The 20,150-nt window shown below is 39.7% G+C and overlaps 1 protein-coding gene across 2 annotated transcripts in view; it reads left to right on the top strand.

The window, feature by feature from the left end:
- The window catches only part of kcnh2b (potassium voltage-gated channel, subfamily H (eag-related), member 2b), a 463,037-nt gene that overhangs the window by 360,565 nt on the left and 82,322 nt on the right, over nucleotides 1-20,150 (top strand). The gene's annotated exons all lie outside the window — the stretch shown is intronic.

The raw sequence follows: 20,150 nt of genomic DNA, 5'->3' as shown, positions 1-20,150 counted from the left end.
TAAGGCAAGAAATTCCACTAAGTAACCCTGACAAGGCACAGCTATGAAGTGGAAACCATTTCAGGTGACTACCTCTGGAAGCTCATCAAGAGAATGCCAAGGGTGTGCAAGGCAGTCATCAGAGCTAAGGGTGGCTACTTTGAAGAAACTAGAATATAAGAGATGTTTTCAGTTATTTCACACTTTTTTGTTAAGTACATAATTCCACATGTGTTCATTCATAGTTTTGATGCCTTCAGTGAGAATCTACAATGTAAATAGTCATGAAAATAAAGAAAATGCGAAGAATGAGAAGGTGTGTCCAAACTTTTGGCCTGTACTGTATATATATATAGGTGCTGGGCAGCGATGACATTTTTTAATCGCGATTAATCACGTGAATTTCTGTGATTAATCGCATAGTTATATGGGGGGGGGGGGGGGGGGGTTGCTGGCATCAACAGCGTGTATTTCCTTTCAGTGATATTTCAGACTTGAAGTACTCAGGTGATAAAAAATAATTCCATGTTGCAGTGCTTCCAAACAACTTTGGCTTTCTCAACCCCACCATTTGAAGACATTTAAAATGAAAATGTCCATGGAAAAGACCGGTACTTTTCTCTATGTTTATGTCCACACCAGTTTATTTCCGCTTGTGAGTGATTGACAGGAGTCTTAAGCCCACTAATAAGTACTAATACTAATAAGCCCAATAATATGTGATGTTCAGTTGTTAAAAGCTAACAAAGGGGGCCCTCTAGTGGTTGGAATAAATTGCACTAATGTATGTTTTGTCCTTGCGGTGTTCCCGTAGTCAGTTCAGACATAAGAAGGAACTAAGAGACACGTTTCTTTCACTCTGTTTGTATGGCCCGAAAAACGTTTGCCTGTGAGTATTTTATGTTCAGATGTTGTAAGAATGAATAGTATTAAATATCTCTGATGTGAACCTTTGTTGCTGGATAAAAAGACGTTGTAAATCTTAAATTAATCTGTAAATGCTAATCATTAGCGTGTCTATGGATTTTCCCATTCAAGTTAGCATCGAGCTAGCAATCTTTTTCCCATTCATTTACATGTATAATGCCATGTAAATGTACCAAGGTAATGAACAGAACTGAGACATATTTTGTATGTATGTTGCAGTTTTACAGTGAGTCTCAAGTAAAAGATTTGGACAGAAGTTTTGGGCGTCCGGCTTTTCTTGGGAAACCTGTTGTCTATCTGCCGAGCTAATCGCTACATGCACACATGCAGGAGCAGAAGAATAGGAGTGTACTGTCCTCGCTAAGACGTCTGTACTTAGTCTGAGCTAGACAGCGAGCTAAACTCTGAATTGACGTGCAAGATATGTCCTCTCTGAAGTTTGCAGCTTTAATGTACATACTTGACATCATGCAGATTGACAGAGTGAAACTATACAATAAAGACAAAATAATTCAATTAGTTATGTCTATTAATGATATGCATATTCACGGAGAATGCATAGATGTAATTATTATAAACTTAAATTAACTGCTAATACAACAATCACATTGTAAATAAGTAAAGGTTAGTTCAAAGGCTGGCATATTATACCTAAACACAACCAATGAATTTACATAAACTTAACATGAGCCTGCATAAAGAATTAGCAACCCATCTGTGACTGCTAGCATAAACAAATTAGCTTAAACATGTTAATAACACATTGTAATAAACACATCCAAAATAACGTCATAAACATGTTTATAACGGTATGTTTGCATGTGAAATTATTTAGCAAACCACAGAACAATTTACAGGCATTGAACTGCAGGAGTTAAACAAAGTTTGATTCAGCATTACTTGGAAAGTTCACTCACTTTTCTCCTCTGTGGCACTACGCTTGGTGCATGTGAAGCGCCAAAATAAAAGCGTGAGTTTCAAAATAAGAGTCCAAGCGTATAAATGAACTAAGACTTGGTTGAAAGGCAGAACGGCATTAACGGGAGATAAAAAAAAAAATGTCGGCGTTATTTAATGAATGCATTAACGCGGTAATACCGCGTTAACTCGCCCAACCCTAATACACACACACACACACACACACATATATATATACATATATATATATATATATATATATATATATATATATATATATATATATCAGTGGTGGCTGCTCGTCTTTCAGACAGGGGAAGCTCATTGTCGGCTTACATCAAAAAAAAAAAAAAGTCAAGTTATTTAAACATAAATTCAGCCCTCTGTTCCTTTTTAAGAAAATGCTCAGTGACCTTATCGTACCAAGTAGGCGTCTTTTCCAGGGACTGGACCAGTGTCCTCTGAATGTCCATCAGAGCTGGGCTGCTCAGACGGCTTTGGCCCAGTGTGTTGTGGGTGTAAGACTTCAGCCTTTTTAAACTACAGATGCTCCTTTCACTCTGACCTAGCCGACAGTATGATTGATTTAACTATCTACAAAACGATATTAAACTCGAACAAGAAATGTTTAAATTATGTAACTGAAACAAGAAAATGCTGAAATTATGTTAAATTGAAACAAGGAAGTACAATGAGTGTGTTTTATTTACAGTGCAAGAAATGAACATGTAATTCCGTAGTGGTTTCTCTCTTGATTTCACAGCAGAATGCGCGGCGGTATTAAACTGAACTGTGTCAGTGAAGGAGTAGTTCTCAAAATAGCTGTCAATCAAACGGGATTCAGCCTTTCGACTGATCCTCCAATCAGCACGTGGGATTCTGGCGTCCAGCCCGGCCGAGCTCCGCCCACAGCTCCATTCACCCCCAGAGACGCTGGGCGTCCAGGGGCGGGACAACATCATGACATTTATCCAATTACCGTCCAGTTTTGAGGCAATGAAAAAAACTGTTCCACTCAGTCCCATTGAAGCCCAGAGACGCCCGGCGTCTACGGACAAATGCACTGAGCAGAGACCGAATGAGAAAACAGCGCAACGGGAATGGAGGAGACGTGAACAACATCGTGTCCGTTGATTTGTGATAAAGCTGGTTCTGAATGAACTCGTCTGTGAGATGAACGTGTTCTAACACATTTGTAGTCAATAAAATGTAAACACAACCGAACATATTTAACCATTTAATTTTCGTAATTTTAGGGGAAGCCGGGCTTCCCTTGCAGTCTATGAGAAATCGCCACTGACACACACACATATATATATATATATATATATATATATATATATATATATATATATATATATATATGTGTGTGTGTGTCAGTGGCGATTTTTTTATGAGAAATCGCCACTGACACACACACATATATATATATATATATATATATATATATATATATATATATATATATATACATATATATATATATATATATATATATAATTTGAAGCATTAGCTTTTTGAACAGTTTTACATTCATCATTCCTTTTTGAGGAAAAAAAAAAAAGAAGATATTTCAGATGTAGGAGGATGATAGAAATTTGAGGACTTGATGGCCACTACATCCCTTTTAGGGATTTGATGAAGACATTTAATGCTGCAGATAAAGATCCTTGAGACAAGCTGACTTTTTTTGGCTGATCTCTGACAATGTCCATATTCCAAGATTAAGTAATGTTTAACTTGTCATGGTTAGGTTCAGGACTGGCAGCACTTGGTAAAGGTTAGAAAAACACTTTTTGATTTGGTTTAATAAAAGAAAAAGTCTGCAACAATTTCATTAAAACACAGACATTTGTTTGTGATGTTTAAACCGAACCATAATCACTTCATGCATATTCAGCAAGACAAACAGCAGATCCTCCAATGACAAATTATGTTGAGATCATACATACAAAAACATACTGTCCAATGGTTCAAAAATGTGGAAAACATTAAGTCCTGTCATTTGTCCCCACATTTCTAATTATATGTTTCTTAACACATTATAATCTCATTTTGCAAATCAACACAGCATGAACATTATGTCTCATTTGCAGTCTTCTGTCTCAATCAGCCTTTATAGAATTGCCTGAAGAAAACCTTCTGGTTCATTTCAGGCTTCCATTCCAATGAAAATTATTGGAAAAAGTTTTCTGTGTGTGTATGGCAGCTTGTTCAGGGTGTCTCTCCCTTCAGTCCACCCATTGCACGTTGGAAATTGCTCCAAGCATTTTGAACAATGTCCACATTTCATTAGTCATTTTAACAAGCCTTCGTCAAGCTCCTTGCCATTTCTCTTAGAGGAATCTATATTAAGTGCAGTTCCATTAGTCTGATAACTCGAGTGATGCTTCTGAAACTGACCTTTTGAACAAGAGGGTTCACAATTACTTCATGTAGACGCCAGGGGGACATCTTGCCAAGAGCACATTTATGTCCTCTGTCATTTACTGAGCATGACCTGTCATGGTAGAACAAGCCATTTAGAGGGTTTATACCCCCTCCTCTGAGCCAATCTCCTGCTTGCAAAGTGCTTGTTTGTTCAGTGTCTCAAGCAGAGAAGTCGATGAGAGTGTGTAAAATGGCAAACAAAATGGGCCTTCCTGAATACAAATAGGCACCTGAAGTAAATGAATGAAGGCAATGACACAGAGATGGAGAGAAGAGAAGAATCCACCATCAGTGATTGTCCCAGTGGTGCAGCTCCACACTGTGCTGTGATTTTCCAGCCAGGGAGGGGAGCTGCTGGCTCCCAGATAGAAACAATTCTGCACAGCTCAGTTGAACACCTAACAGTATCATGCAATGCGTCATTTGGAAACCACAGCCATTTATCAATGGTGCCATTGATTTGTTGCTCTGCATTAACCAACATCCAGCCTCAGGGCAAAAGCATGTGCGTTCTGTCTTGACAGTAATGTTTGTGTGCGAACAGAAGCATTTCCTGCTTATGGGTTCATCTGTCAGTAAGTTCAATCGAAGAAATGAGAGAGAATGAGTATTTTAAATACACACATGCATACTACAAAGGAGTAGTTTTCCATACTTGTGCTGACACTGACATGTGATGAGGAGCTTAGCTGTAAGAGGTTTACCTCTTAACCCTCAGAGTTTTTCCTTTCTCTCTTTTTTACTTTTTCCTTTCTTACTTAACCAGTGCTCTATCAATGTAGTATATGTACTCTGTCATTTTTACTGTCCTCTGCTCACCTCTTTCATCACACCCTGCCTCTTGTTTCATCATTTTTATGTCTTCATTGTCCTCCCTTCACTCTTTCTTCTGTCTTTACAAGTGTCTCTCTCCAGGGTTAAATTTAGATGGCAGTATCTTTCTGCTGTATTCAAGGCGACCTATTCCCTTATATATAAAGATCCAGCAGTTCTCATTCCTCAAATTAGTTTTTTCATCTCCTCCCTTGGTTTAACTCAGTGTCTTTCCATGTTGTTGGGCAGTATTGTGCACTTATGCACTGTATTTAGGAATGTTGAGTTGCATCATACAGTCATGTGGTTTATCTGAGTTTGTGTGTATTTACCTCAGATGTAACGAGTAGTGCCAAAAGAGAGAACAGGCCAAGGAAGCGTCACAGCCAGACTGTGAAACAACTAGTGGGCAAACAGATGACAAATGAAAAAAACAGTGTTTCAGTAAGGCTTCAGTGCTCTTTAATACTGACTTTAGAAGTCTGTAAACTACTGGAGATTGATTGATACTACTTCCAGACCTTCTGACATTTCAGTTTGAGTAGAACCCAATTTGCTTATATGAAGCTTCTCAACTAAATTGACATAAAAAAAAGTTGTCTCAGTTCAGATGAAAGCAGCTCATGGTTTGGTTTGTTGCCAGAGTGAAAAGCCTTTTTTGAATAATTAAAACTTTTTAAAGTTTTCATGCTGAAGTCAGTCTCATATTAATATCTAGACCAAACCAATCAATCAATTTCAAAATTAAGCCTTAGGAAGATGCAGCCCACATAGCTGATTGTATGGCATGTGAAGCTATTTAGTGTGCTCACAAATTTCCAAAGGGAAAAATGTGAAAATTGACCTTCACTCGTTAATTTTCACTTTTTGTGAAAATTAATCAGATGAAATGTTACCAAGGTTCATGTGGCAGCACAAGTATGGAAAACTACAGTAAGTATTCAGATGGGTTGAGATTGTTTTTACTGTGAAGGCCATATAATATGGTTTACGTCATTTTCATATTCATCAAACCATTCAGTGAGCCCTCATGCCCAGTGGAAGAGCCACTGTCATTCTGGTAGGGACCATTCCCAGCAGGTTTTATCACCTGTCTGTAGTGGTGGAGGTCAATACCAAACTTGTACCTAAATAATTCCCAGAACCAACAACAACCAGTTTTCCAGTCAAACTACAAACCAGCAACTGGTGAATGAGCTAACTGGAAAGCCATTGGTCAACTTTGAAGGATGGCCAAGAACAAGTCAGAAGGATAACAATAGTGGTTCAAAATAGGGATGCAAATTATCGATTAATTCATTAATCGTTAGTTGGTTGCCCTTATCGATCAATTAATGATTAATTGATAAGCGGCGATTTTCCTGAGAACCTGAATTTCTTTTTCAAGATAGTCTATAAGAATAAAAGCTAAATATTGATTATACACTTCATGAAAAAACCATGTCATATTCATTAATTGATTTATTGAACCATTGGATACAGTGAGTGTTTCCTGTGGAATTCATCTGTTGATGTGGCGGTGTGTAATGGGGGGGGGGGTGCACACGCATGCATTTCGCTGGTGTGTGTGTGTGGGTGCACATACGTGCATTTCGTCGAGGGGGGGTAGTACTCGCACGTGCACAGTATGGCTGGGGGATGTGTGCGCGTTGGTTGGCAACCGTGCGCGAGTGTGCATCACTTTCCGTCCCACTTCCAATACTGTGGGGTACATTGCAGTCTGTGCCCCCGCAGAAGTGAAAGTGAAACTTTTCAGTGACTGTAGACTACACCAACCTCCAGGGAAAACGCTTCGATACCGACCCCGCATTTGTGCCTGTATTTATTCGGGGGTGCACCGCTCCCACAAACAAACCAGTCGGTCTGTGTTTGGTCCACCATGTCCATACAGACATTCTAACTCATCAATGCCATGATCCGGTTCAATGACCGGCGATCCCAGCCGCAGCGTTGCAACAAACCGGCAGCCTTCGGACAGGTGTGGACGGGCGGAAAAGGGCAATTAACCGACAATTAATAATTTAATCGAGCAAATTCTTTTTGACAATTAATCGTTTGTCGATTAATTGTTTACATGCCTAGTTCAAAAACTACTACAGCTACCCACTCAGCCAGTCTGCCTGCTAATCATTAATTATAGGTTGAGAGGTTGTGAGAGGTACGGGGTGCATGTGTTTCTGTGTGTGTATTACCACTAGGACAGGTGCATTTCCTCTAAATAGCAGTAGCAGCCCATCAAATCCAGAATCAGTTTAATTTATCAGTAAGCCAGCTGCGTCCCAATTATAAATCTGCAGCCACACACTCCCTCCCTCTCTTTCCCTGTCCCTCTTAAGGCGATGCGCACATACAAACACATGTAAATACTGTTGTTTCGCTCAAGTAGCTAGGGCACTCATCCACTGAATGCTGGGGCAAACAAACACTCCTAACCTAATCTGAAAGCTTAACCCTAACCTAATACTAACCCTAAATCCAAGCCCCTTACCTGTGGGGACCTCAGTGACTCCCATTAGTCAATGTGCAAGTTCTCAACAAGAGAACAATGAACACACATAGTTAAGTACACCTGCCAATAAGTACAGCAGACATAGATACTATAAGACATATTTCTTCCCCACCTAAAAAAACATAATACAAACACTGCTGAGGTTCAGCATCACTAAAAACCTATTGTTTAAATTGAGTTTCAGAACCATAGATGGGGGAATGCCATTTTTAAGCGATCTGCCAAAAGACTTTGTAATTAATTCATTGTGAGAATTTATCAGATACAGACTGACATGGTAAAACTATATGCTGAGCTACGTATATTGTGTGTTTCCAATTTAACTCAAACATTTAGTCTGCACATGAAATGGTTTAAGAATTTTTGGAATGATTTACAATAAATGATAAATGAATGATCAACTCTAAGCTTGTAGTCAGTTTACTTTGACTTCATGACTTTCTAAAATTAGTTTTACCAGGATTTTGCTATGTCTACTAAAACTTTTTTTTTTTCTTTTTTTGTCATTTAATATCACTTGTGGTTGTTTGACCTTAAGGCTTAATGAAATAAGTCATACAGACCTGAGGAAACATTTAAAGACCACTAAATAAAACAAATGGGATCAGAATGAGTCCTGGAAATACAGAATTAGTGCTTTTACAGAGAGGTTCAGTGCATGTCTGTGGGAGCCAAACCAGAGGCCGTCAGTGCTATTATAGCTTTAAAATACTTTCACACTGGCTTCAACTTGGAGCTGAGGTCCTTGCCTGTTGCTTTAAATTAACCTCAACTTCAACTGTACATGAAGGCAAAGCACATTTTTCAGTGTGTTCTGCAAACATTCACATTTGTGTGTCACAGATGAGATGAAACATCTGATCAGTAGAGGCTGTAGTCAGAGAGGAGAAGGTCTTGTCTTGAAAGTGGAGTCTCGGACATTTGCTTCCTCTTAAGACGTGGGCCAACTACAAGAGTCTGACTCTGTGCTTTAGAATATGAGAATGATTAGAGCTATGGTTCAGGTTGAAAGTAAGACCCTGACAGTCTGAAGGAAGGATTTGTTTATAGCCTTAGAGGGTCTGCCTACACACACAACACAACACACACAACATGGGGCAAAATAATCCTCCTGAACCTATTTTTAGGGTTCTGGCAGAGCATAATGAGTTTGCTAGCCTTTAGGCCAAACAGCAGATAACTGCTCCGTGACCTTTAACAGCATTGTGTGTGTGTGTGTGTGTGTGTGTGTGTGTGTGTGTGCGTGTGTGCGTGCCTGCATGTGTGCGTGCGTGCATGTGTCTGTTGTGTAGCTCCAGCCAAAAAAAACACAGTCTCTTCTCACCTGTCACTATGGCTGTGCCACGTATCTGCAGTACATACAAGGTCTGGAAAAATAAGAAGCTGCCAGTTTAACTGTTATATCTGTATCAGTAAAAATTTTTACTAGTATTAAACAGTACTGATACCATTTTCCAGAGGACCAAACCATGCAGTGTCTTTAGACTGGAATAATGGGAAAAAAGTGCTCATATTCATTTACTAAACCATTATTCCTTAGGAGTTCAGAAATCCACATTTGGTGCAATAAGCCTGATTCTGTTTTAGCTTTCATGCATCTTGGCATGAACTTTACCAGTCTTTTATATTGTTGCTGGATTAGCAACAGTTTTGAAGCAACAATGTAAAAAGAACTAGGCTTTGTATGGATCACCCATCCCCCTGTTTCAGTGGGCTTGGGCTAGAGTTGGAGAAGTTTAGATTTCATAATTTTAATGACTGCTAAAGGCATTTGTTCAGTATCCATTCTGCACTTTTGGTTAATATGATGTTAACTTTGGTAATGCATGGTACCTTAACACTAGTTGCCACTGGCTATGTAACAGAAAAAATAGTAGTTATTTCTGAGCTACAGTAGAAACCTCGTAGAACAACGTGACACATCCCTGAAGGGGAATTGGTTCCTTTGTAGAGTTAAATGGTTCATTCTTAAAGGTGCCCTGCCACACGTATTTCATTACTTTTGTGGTAATGTCTGAAGTTTGACCATGGACTTCTAACATTCTAACATTTTTTGTGGAGAAAATGCCTTGGTTACCAAGTTTCAAGCCATTCTAATGTGGTATAAAAAGCCTGCTAGAACTCGGCTTGATTTGTGCCAGTTCTCATGATTATTCAACATGCTTATCTGCTTGACTTTGATTGGCTAGCCAATGAAGCCTGGCTTTTCAGCCTCCTTTACCCTGCACAACAAGAAGAGGAACTGGCAGAAACCAAAAGTGAAACTTAACATGCTTTGAATGTCTGACTTCCGGCCTCTGTGCCTCTTTTGTACAGCAGACCTTACACAAAATTTTCAGAACTTCTAACCTGTATCTACTCGGCCCCCTCCACTGCTCTATGGGCCTCCGGGGAATGCTGGGCCCCATGAATTGATCATGTTTACCCTCCCACACACACACAGCGCCCCAGCTTGCCGTATACGAAAACTTTCACTGAGCTAGACAAATTCTGTGGGCGTGGTCTTCTCGCTCGGGTGAGCTCATGAACAGTAATGAGCTCAGGCATTAACATGTCACACCAGCCAGCTTTTCTAATTGACCTGGTTTGTCCACTTATTTCTCTTCAGTGGCAATAGCAGACAGAGGAGGTAGCGTTCATTTTCAAATTCAGTACACAAACACCCATGGACCGAACATATTTTAAAAAATACAAGTAAAAACGGTTTTGTGTGGCAGGGCACCTTTAAGAAACAAAAACACAATCATTCTTATTTTCAAGTGATTATACACAAATTGAAACATTTTGGTGAATACTATATTCCATTCCTAGAGTTACCCTAAATATTTACACATTTGTCCTTTGGCTGTATTAATTTTAAGGTACTTTGTGTCCCCGCAATTTTAAATGACTTTTAAAAATTCTTCAGTGGAGGAGATCTGTTACACAACACTTATTTGGTCATTCTATGCCAGTCCTCCTAGGAGGACTACTACTACTACTACTAGAGCCTGACCGATTAATTGACCGGCCAATTAATCGGGCCGATTATAGCGTATCACCAGTTAATCAACATCGGCCAATATGTAGCCAATGTAGCTGATATATTAACTTTTTTTGCTGCGTGGAGATTCTGACGCTCGCTGCTCCTGTGTGTGTGTGCTGCTTGGAGAATAAGAGGAACTTTAAAGCGAGTTAGTTTCACTTTCACTCCTGCTCGGACAATGACGCTATCACCCCCACACACACAATCACATAATCACAGAGCTACACCCCCACCCCCCACCTCCCGCGCACTCTGACAAGGATGGACTGCCCTGGGTGTTAATAGTGTAGGGGAGACTGGGGACAGTTGTAACACAGGTCAGTTGTAACTCTTGCAGTTGCTCCAATCAGGAACAACTTAGGACTCACCTAACTCACTCTGCACATGCTCAGGTTTGTCCTTAGTCCACATAAGAAGTTGTAGTACCATGAGGCAGACATATCCTAATTGGTGAGTGAAACATAATTGTGTGGTAAGTAATATTTTTTGCTCTAATTATTTTTGTGATTGCATAGTTTGCATTTGAAAGTTGTGTAAATTATATTTGTGAGATAAACAAAGATTTATGCAACTGTTTATCCACCTGTCCACAATTATCTAATATAAGATTATTATATCCTGTGTAGATCAGTGTTCTTATTTCATGTATCGGCCAATATATCGGTTATCAGCCAATATCGGATATCGGCCGATATATTGAATATCGGCTTATTGTAGCCCCCAATATCAGTATCGACATCGACCCCAAAAATCCCATATCGGTCGGGCTCTAACTACTACTACTACTACTACTACTACTACTACTACTACTACTACTACTACTACTACTACTGAAGTTTAAGGTTTAATGTCAGACTGGATAGAGAATGTGGTTCACATGAATATTCAAGATGCAGAGCAAAGTTTTGATCTTACAAAATTATATGAAAACTAAGCAACTAACTCTCAGCCTAAGATGCTCTCTAAGCCTAATTATCATTAATCCATTAGTCTTTCCGTGCTTTCGCTCCTCACGGTGAACAGTTTCGAAGATGACTCCATCATAAACGCAGTCTGCTTGTTTACATAACAAACTGAAACATCACTTGGGCCTTTTCAGAAATGTTGTTGTGAAGTGCATTGTGGGAGGCGAAAGCAGTTTCTCACAGATTTGCAAGAAAACAAGCCATATCGCTACAATGGTAAATTATACTGTCCTCCAGGGTTGTTTTAAAGAATGAGTATAGGTGGTGGATGGAGGTAAAGGCAACATTTGGGTTCAAAACTCACCAAGAGACAACAAGACGGGTGCTGTATGGAATTCCAATTCCCACAATGCACTTCACGACAGAATTTCTGAAAAGGCCCAACTGACATTTCGGTTTGTTATGTAAACAAGCGGACTGTGTTCATGATGGAGTCATTTTCAAAGTTGTTCACCGTGAAGGAAGTGATACAGGTACGTAAGCAAGGAAAGACTAATGGATTAGTGATAATTAGGCTGACTTGGGTTTTAAAAATTTGAAAAAAAAAAAAAAAAAAATTGGGATGAAAATCATATGCTGCTTTAAGGACTGAGGGCAGTATGGGTAATTGTCACTGTGAATACCAGTGGATGCGGAATTCCCTGTAAGCAACACCCTACCATACTCCACACACAACACAATCTCACACTCAACTGCAGTCCACACCTTTAGGGTCAACTAAAAATCTCTCAGTTCTTACTCACCTCCATTACAATTCTTTAATCTGTGCTATTGTACTAGGCAGTATGTCTGCCTCCTGTGCACTGTGTGTCATGTGGTACTGTACAGCCTGGTTACCAAGGCAGAAGCAGTGAGCTGGGGGATAATGTATTAATACTGGCTGGCTTTTCTGCCCCAATAAACAGTCCAGTGTAGCAATGGGCAAGACCCCCCCCCCCCCCATTCTGCCTAGAACTGTAGAGCTATCGTTGGCTGTGCACAATATGTCAGCAGTGGTATTCAGATGAGATAAGCACCAGTGATGGTGAAGCACTTAGGGTGCCTCACTGACCACAGTTATATGGTGATTAATAGGTAGATCCCAAAGGCTTGATTTTATTTTTGAAAGTCAGTAATTATGTTGGACAAGACAACTCAGTTTTTCTCATTTCCCCCATGCATTTTTCCTTTTTACCATTTGTCTGACAGATTCTTGATAGCAATTGGTCATTACACATGTCAAAACCCCTCAAGGTACTGCTGAGATATCACATTCATGAGAATGGACAGACATGAGGTCACAATGACTGTCACCTTTGACCTTTCACCACCAAAATATGAGGACTTCACACATGCATCAAGCTGAATATTTGTGCCGAATTTTGCAACATTGTCAAACCATACCCAACATACAAACATTTTAAATGTAATGTAAATGTTGCAACATCAGTTGTTTCCGACACTTCCAATGTACTGTACACAAAGACCGGACACATTTACATGAATCATTGTTCCTGTGATAAAAATGAACATATTAAAGCTTGATTCAACCACATAATAATTTATAATCTGACACTTTTTAGTAATTTCATTGACTGGATACAATAGATTCCATAGGTTTTCTTGTTTTTATCTATATGTAGAGGATGGATAAATTCAAATGATCAAATGATTGATGTGATGCACTCAATACTTGTGTTTGTATATGCATAGAGATATTTATTTTCATCTTGATCCCTCTCTTCCTCCTCCTTCAACCCCCCTCTGTTTCCATTGCCCTCCCTCTCTGTCTATTCCTTCTATTCTGATTATTCTCAAGAGACCATTTCATCTCTTTTGCGCAGAGGTTTATTTTTTTTCTTTCAGCAAAACACTTCAGAGAACAACCTCCCTTTCTCTCCCTCTCCCTGTGTAATTCTCCCTCTCTTTCTCTCCGATGCTCTCTCTCTTTTCGGAGTAGTAGTAGTAATACCAGCAGCAGCTGAAACGCCATCTACAACTAATGCAAAGCGATTCTCCTGTTGCCTTGTTTCGTCTCTTTTCTCCTCATCCTCTTCTGATTTATTCAGAGGTTCATGGGCGTTAGCATGCAGGCAGCCCTCAGCTAGAGAGAGAGGACTCTCGAAGAAACTCATTGAGAGGTTGTAAGATTAAAAAAAAAGTGAGATCGGTGGAGGTTTAATAAGGAGCCGTGAGCCAGCTGAGGACTGATCTGAGCCATGCACAAAGAAGGCAGAGCAGATAGAAAACAGGCTGAGCTTCAGTTGCATCAGAGTGGATGTTGAGTAGTTGGATGTGTAACAGGCTGTCGAAGCACGGTAACGCCTTCCATTTGTGAGCCTAAGGGAGCACAAGCTTGCAAGAAACACAAAACGCGAAGATCTTCATCCAGGATGCACAAGAATGGAGTTGATCATTTGTCTTTCATGTGACGCCTGACAGCGTCTCCAGGCATGAGTCTGTGCCACTGTCTGCCTTCCAGGCTGCCTCTGCACCGTGACCTCCTCATCATACTACACAGTGAAATCTCAGTGTGGTTGATCACAGCGGGCAGTCACGGACACCCGGGGGGCCGCCCTGACCCTGACCCCGCCGCGGTGAGCTGCCGCTAAGGACCATGGTCCTGCCGTTGCTGCTCAAGCTCCTCAACGTCTTCCTGCGCCAGTCGACCTTCGCCAAAGCCACTGCCACCGCAGATCACTGCCACAGCCACCGTCCTTCTTGCTGCCCGGCTGCTCTGATGCCGCGCCCGCCCGGCCTGCCACTCTCTTGCCGCCGCGGGTGGGAGGCAAGAGAGCACCCACGACGTCTGCCCACTGAGGGAAGAGAGGTGAGACTGAGGGACACCTGGGGGGAAAGAAAGAGTACAAAGTAGAAAGTTTGGAAAAGTGAGAGGTAGGGATGCAAATTATTGATTAATTCATTAATCATTAGTTGGTTGACCTTGTTGATTGATTAATGATTAATTGATAAGCAGTGATTTTCCTGTAAACCTGAATTTCTCTTTCAATAGGGTTTGTAAGAATAAAAGCTAAATATTGTTTATATACTTCATGAAAAAAGCATGTCATATTCCTTAATGATGGATTTATTGTACCATTAGGGATACAGTACAGGCAATGACATTTATGGAGTGTTACAAAATAATTTATACAGAGAAATTAAATAAAGTAAATGGATCTGAAGAGGGGTAGTTTAGAAGAAAGGTTAACACAAGGGGATGGATCTCAAGGAGCAGGGAGAGGCCATGCCCTCCCCCCCGGGACTAGACCAGTACCGACCCTGCATATATGCGCAACCTGCAGCATGTGGGACAAAACTATGGGCCGGTCTGTGTTTCCCTCCACCATGTCCCTAAAGCAATTCTAACTCATCAAGGATCTGGTTCCGATCACGGCATCGCAGCGCGTACAAGCTGGCAGCCTTTGAACAGGTGTGGAAAAGGTAAACATGGTGACTCCCCCTGATCAGAGTCTTTAATATATACCAGAGTAGCGACATGTCCTTGGACTCCCACTGTAAAAATTGGTGGACGAAGTATGGACCTACTTCCGGGTTTTGGAGGGGCCGACAATTCCTACACAGAGTGTAACGGCGTCTGATCACATTCATTTCCATTGCAGCTGGTCTAGCAATTCCAGTGCTAAGTTAATGTGATATTGTTATTTTTCAAATTATCGAGTGTATTTCCTGTATTAGAGGACATTTATCTTGTAAATTCTGTTTTTTTTGGTATGTGTTAGTGTTTGTATAGATTTATATCTTAAACAACTGTTATGTTGGATTTTCAGCTGTTGTCCTATAGTTTGCTAGCTTGACTTGTCCACCTGTTGAGATTTCACCACTATAACTACAAATTATGGAGTTTTTAAGATAAGGTAACGTTAGTGCAGTTGTTGTTATCAGTGGGTTTTATTTTAGTTGTTTTACTGAACCTGGTGGTGTTTGGTTAAGTTTGTCAGCTGAGGTAATGTGCTAATTAGGCGGAGATTTGCTGTAGAGCTGAGGTCTGCCAATAAAAGTTCATTAAAGTTATTGTTCATGAGTTACAGGATGCAAAACTTATGTCACTTGGCGTTTGTAAGATCCGACTCATCCTATAAGAATTCTGTGGAGTTGTGAGTTTGCTAATGTTGGGTTTTTAATGAGTTTAGCATCCCTGGTAACACTAACATACTAAGTTATCCGCCATGCTATCCACTGGTTAATGCCTTATTGTGTGTGTTATCAGAGCAGAGCTTGGCAGACACACAGTGTTCGCAGCTAACCACTGTTTTCTGCTTGCACCTCAGTCCTATGATAGTAAAACTTAAAAATGGTTAATTGTCTATCCTTACAAGTACAGTACAATTGCAGAATGAATGAAATTATAAAGTTAGCACCTCTCACATACGTAGCCTATCCAAGCTAGCGCCAACCTTTTCCCCCAAATTTTAAGTTTTCAAAGTAATAAATGCAGTCCGTTCAGTGGTCAACCACACTACTCAAAAGTATAACACACACAACAATGCATACAGTAGTAACACAATGATTGTGTGTGGGTAATTTTGAGATTTACCATGCTCACTGCCATTGAATAACATGAGAACGCTTTGTTCATTTGGAAGTGTTCAGGCTGACCTGAACCATGTGATCACCAGAGCGGCGACATCAAAGCTTGTTGTAACTCTCTTTATAGGGCTCTGCCCCCGATATTCAACCTCAGTGATGAATCCTAGTTTAGGCAGTGGCACCTCCTACTGTCAACACCAAAAATACCACCGTGGAAAAGGGCAATTAACCGACAATTATTGTAATTTTATCAAGCAAATTCTTATCAACAATTAATTGATAGTCGATTAATTGTTTAAATCCCTAGTGAGAGGTGAATGTGGCCAAGGCTAGGCAGTTCAGACTGTTGCATGAACCAAGACATGAACTTCGATTCGTGTTTGAGTGGCTGAGAAGTTTGTTAAAAAATAATCCCATTTGTAAAGGTATTAGTGTTTTAATGTAACCTTTTCCAGTGGTTAACTGTTTTTTAGTCAACATTATTATCTATTAGATGTCAGTACACAACTTAAAGCCGTTTGACAAGATTTTACAACTGTTTTGACTTGTTCCAGTCATTTCAACCCAGTCAGTATGGTTTATTGTCGTAGTTAGTGTCACATTTTTTGTGTTTTTCACTGGGTAACAAGGCTGAATACTGTTGCATCGACCGTTTACATTTTCCACTTCATTCTCTACACTGTTGTGAATTGATCTGACCTCAGAGATAAAGAGTGGAGGCAGCCCATCTGTCTCATTTGCACTGAGCTTGGACAACAAGGAATATAGTGGTGTAATAGAGACATTGGACAGTTAGATGTTTTGCTCAAGCGTTGATGTCAGTCTCTTCGTGCTGCTGTTGGTTCATTCTTTAGCCTGCAGTGTCTTGAGGCTAAATACCGCCACTTTCTATCTTGTCATCTTAACCAGTGGGACATTGAGGGCTCAAAGTGAAGACACTGCCCAACATCAAATCTTTCAAATCAAGTCTTGATTCTGAGCTCAAATGCACAGATTTTATCAAAAGACATTATATATATTTAATTGAAACAGAAGTTTCAATTCTGATGTACATACAAACACTGTCAATGAGAACTGTTCATAGTTATAAACATTTCTGAAAACATGTATTCCCTATCAAGCAGTAATCCTTCACCAAAATGATACCTTTAATCTGTCTGCTTAAAGTAGAAAGTTTAGTACTCTGAGTCATTTCTAGAAAAACAAGAAATTAAGTTCAATAGCACTGTGCCTTGTATCAAAATGAATGTGCCTTATATTTGAGAGGCAACCTTTTTCCCATTGATCTATTTGTCAATGAGTGTATCTCCTGAAGTCTCAGGTTGGCTGCTCTGTGTCTCACGTTGACCTTTGACTTTGTGGTGGATAAAGGGGGAGGGGGTCGTTCAAAAGTCTAAGATCCAACCATCTAAATTTTATCATGTGTTTTATGATTTCACATTAGTAATTATGAAGTTAACAGTACATGGGGAAAAAATCACACTGTAGCAAAGTCAACAAAATGAAGCCAAGATGGATACAATGAGCGCTAATACGAACACTGTAACACATTTTACTGTTAAATAACAGTAAAATACTGGCAGCTAGAGTTGCCAGCATGCTACTGTTATTCTACAGTATCTCTACTGTAGAATACTGTAATCTACAACTACAGTTTCTTACTGTAAAAAGTAGTACAGTACAGTATAATGTTTCTTTTACAGTAAAATACTGTTAGCCACAGTTGCTGCATTTTACAGTAACTACCATATTCCAAGAAACAATATATAACTGTAAAATGTATTTAATGTAATATTTACAGTATAACGCAGCATAAAGCTAGGATTTTAACATTTCAAATTACATTTTAAAATGCAAAATCATGAACATTGCTAGAAAAAGCTCAAACAAGAGGTGACCTTTTAACATTGAGCTTTTACTAAATTCACTGCAACAGCAGCAAGCATTGTGATGAAGCTTGGTTGGAGGCCTTCACAGACAACATGGCTTTCAATGCTCATCATCCAACTTCCAGATGTGACTTCATCACCTGCAACTGATGGAGATAAGAATTGAGGTTAATGTCCCAAAACAGTATCAGATATATTGTTTACCAAGAACCTATGTAGTCACTGTAAGGTATGAAAATTGGTTACGATGAACCCAAAATTCTGAGTGATACATTTATTCTATACTTTTTTTGTACTTTATTTAAATTTGGTATCATAAGTTCTACTGCTACCACTTATGGTTATTCTTGTCTTACAATGGCAAGACACTGTCAAGGAAGGGCAAAAGCAATTATTTTATTCCTCAGATATAGACAGACAGCTAACAGGCAGACTGAATGACAGACAGACACAGACTGACACACATCCACACATAAACACACACATACACACACTTCCAGCAGTATTAGTCTGGGACTGGCCGGAGGGTCAGGGTGAGCTCAGTATCAGCTGCAGTGGAAGACATTTGGACAATGGTAGATCAGTTATGAATGACACTGTGTTTACAGAGCTGTAAAGCATACAGACATTCAATAATGCTACACATCCTATACAAACTGCCCAACAAAGAGGGAAAAATTAGCCTTAGTCACTTACTTTTATTAAAACAGTGGTTAATTATATCAGTTAATATGGATGTCCAAGTTAGTAAATTCCACTTTACAGATTTAATGTCTTAGAAATGTAACCCTGGGGCAGCGAAAACCACGTAAATTGACACGCTGTTTAGACACTGTGTCCACTTCACAGCTAGCTAGTATGCATCAGCTTAAATTAGCTGCATGTTAGCTACATAAGGCTAACACCCCCAAATATGAAGCAGTATTACGCCGCCTGTTACACCGCGCAAGTTGCATCCGGTGTGAACGCAGTTTATGGAGGCAATTTAATGTTTAATGAACCCAAAATGCCACAGCATGGGGACGGTTCCACTGATAAAATCACATTTACCTGATAAATAAACAACTGGAGCAGGATGGAGCGATGGCAGTGTTGGTAGAAGGATGAAAGCATCAGGTGGCCTCTGTTCCACTGCTGGATGGTCCGGGGGAAAAGAGTCATTTTTTCTGTATTTATTTTTTCCTTTGTTTCGTAAAAGAACCACTAACCTTTGATGCAGCAAGTCTATAGTTAACATTTGTTAGATTGAATCTTTTTCTAAACGAGCTGGTGGGACTTGATGCCAGATGACTTTGTTCAGACCAGTTCTGGGCGGACAGCAGTGGAGGAACTGAAGAAAATACTGGAGAATACTGTACTATTTTGCAGTAGTTTACTGTTTTAAATTTCCTCCTTAAAGACCTCATTAGTTACAGCATTATACTGTATTTACAAATAACAGCATGATACTGTACAAAATGTACTGTTTTTTTTACAGTAATGTGTTACAGTGAACTGTACAACCTCGTCAGAATTTATTAGAGCACTCCAGTACAGTCTGCTAACATGGGAGCTTCTCTCATAAAGTAGTAGCAACCTATAGAATATTAAGTTCCATTGGTTTCTGTTAATGTAATATGGATGAATATTAAAATGCACTTTGTCCTTTTGCTGCTCTCTCCTCTCAGTTTAAATCAAAAGTTTAAGTATGATATAGATCAGCTTGATGTCATGTCATGTCACTTTTTCCTAATGTCACTTTCCATGTCAAGCCACTTTTTCCTAATTTTCCATCTCGATACAGGGACTGCAGCAGTAGAGTCATATTCAGGTTACATCTGATGGAATCTGTTCGGTGCCTGGTTATTACAGCTGTGAGTCATACATCTAACAACTCTACCTCTGTGAAAGCATGTTATTGGATAAAATCTGTGCATCATGGGATACATTTTTTATAGCCAGAAAACACAAACAGAGTAGATGCAGAAGTCTCATGTCCTCTCAGATCACCTGAATGATGCTCAAAGGTAATTATGGAACTTATCTGTAATGATGCTAAAAACCCATTAAGCAATGCAGCTTTAAACTACATTAAAGAAAGTTGAACTTGTTAAAACCTCCAGAAAGTGTGGTCAAGTTCAGTGGAGCCAGATTGGATTTAAAAGTGACAAAGCCCACGTGAAATC

Source organism: Sphaeramia orbicularis, chromosome 20 (assembly GCF_902148855.1).
Source record: "Sphaeramia orbicularis chromosome 20, fSphaOr1.1, whole genome shotgun sequence".
Lineage (NCBI taxonomy): Eukaryota > Metazoa > Chordata > Actinopteri > Kurtiformes > Apogonidae > Sphaeramia > Sphaeramia orbicularis.
Note: the sequence above shows the minus strand (reverse complement) of the source record. Positions and strands in the feature narration are given on the sequence as shown.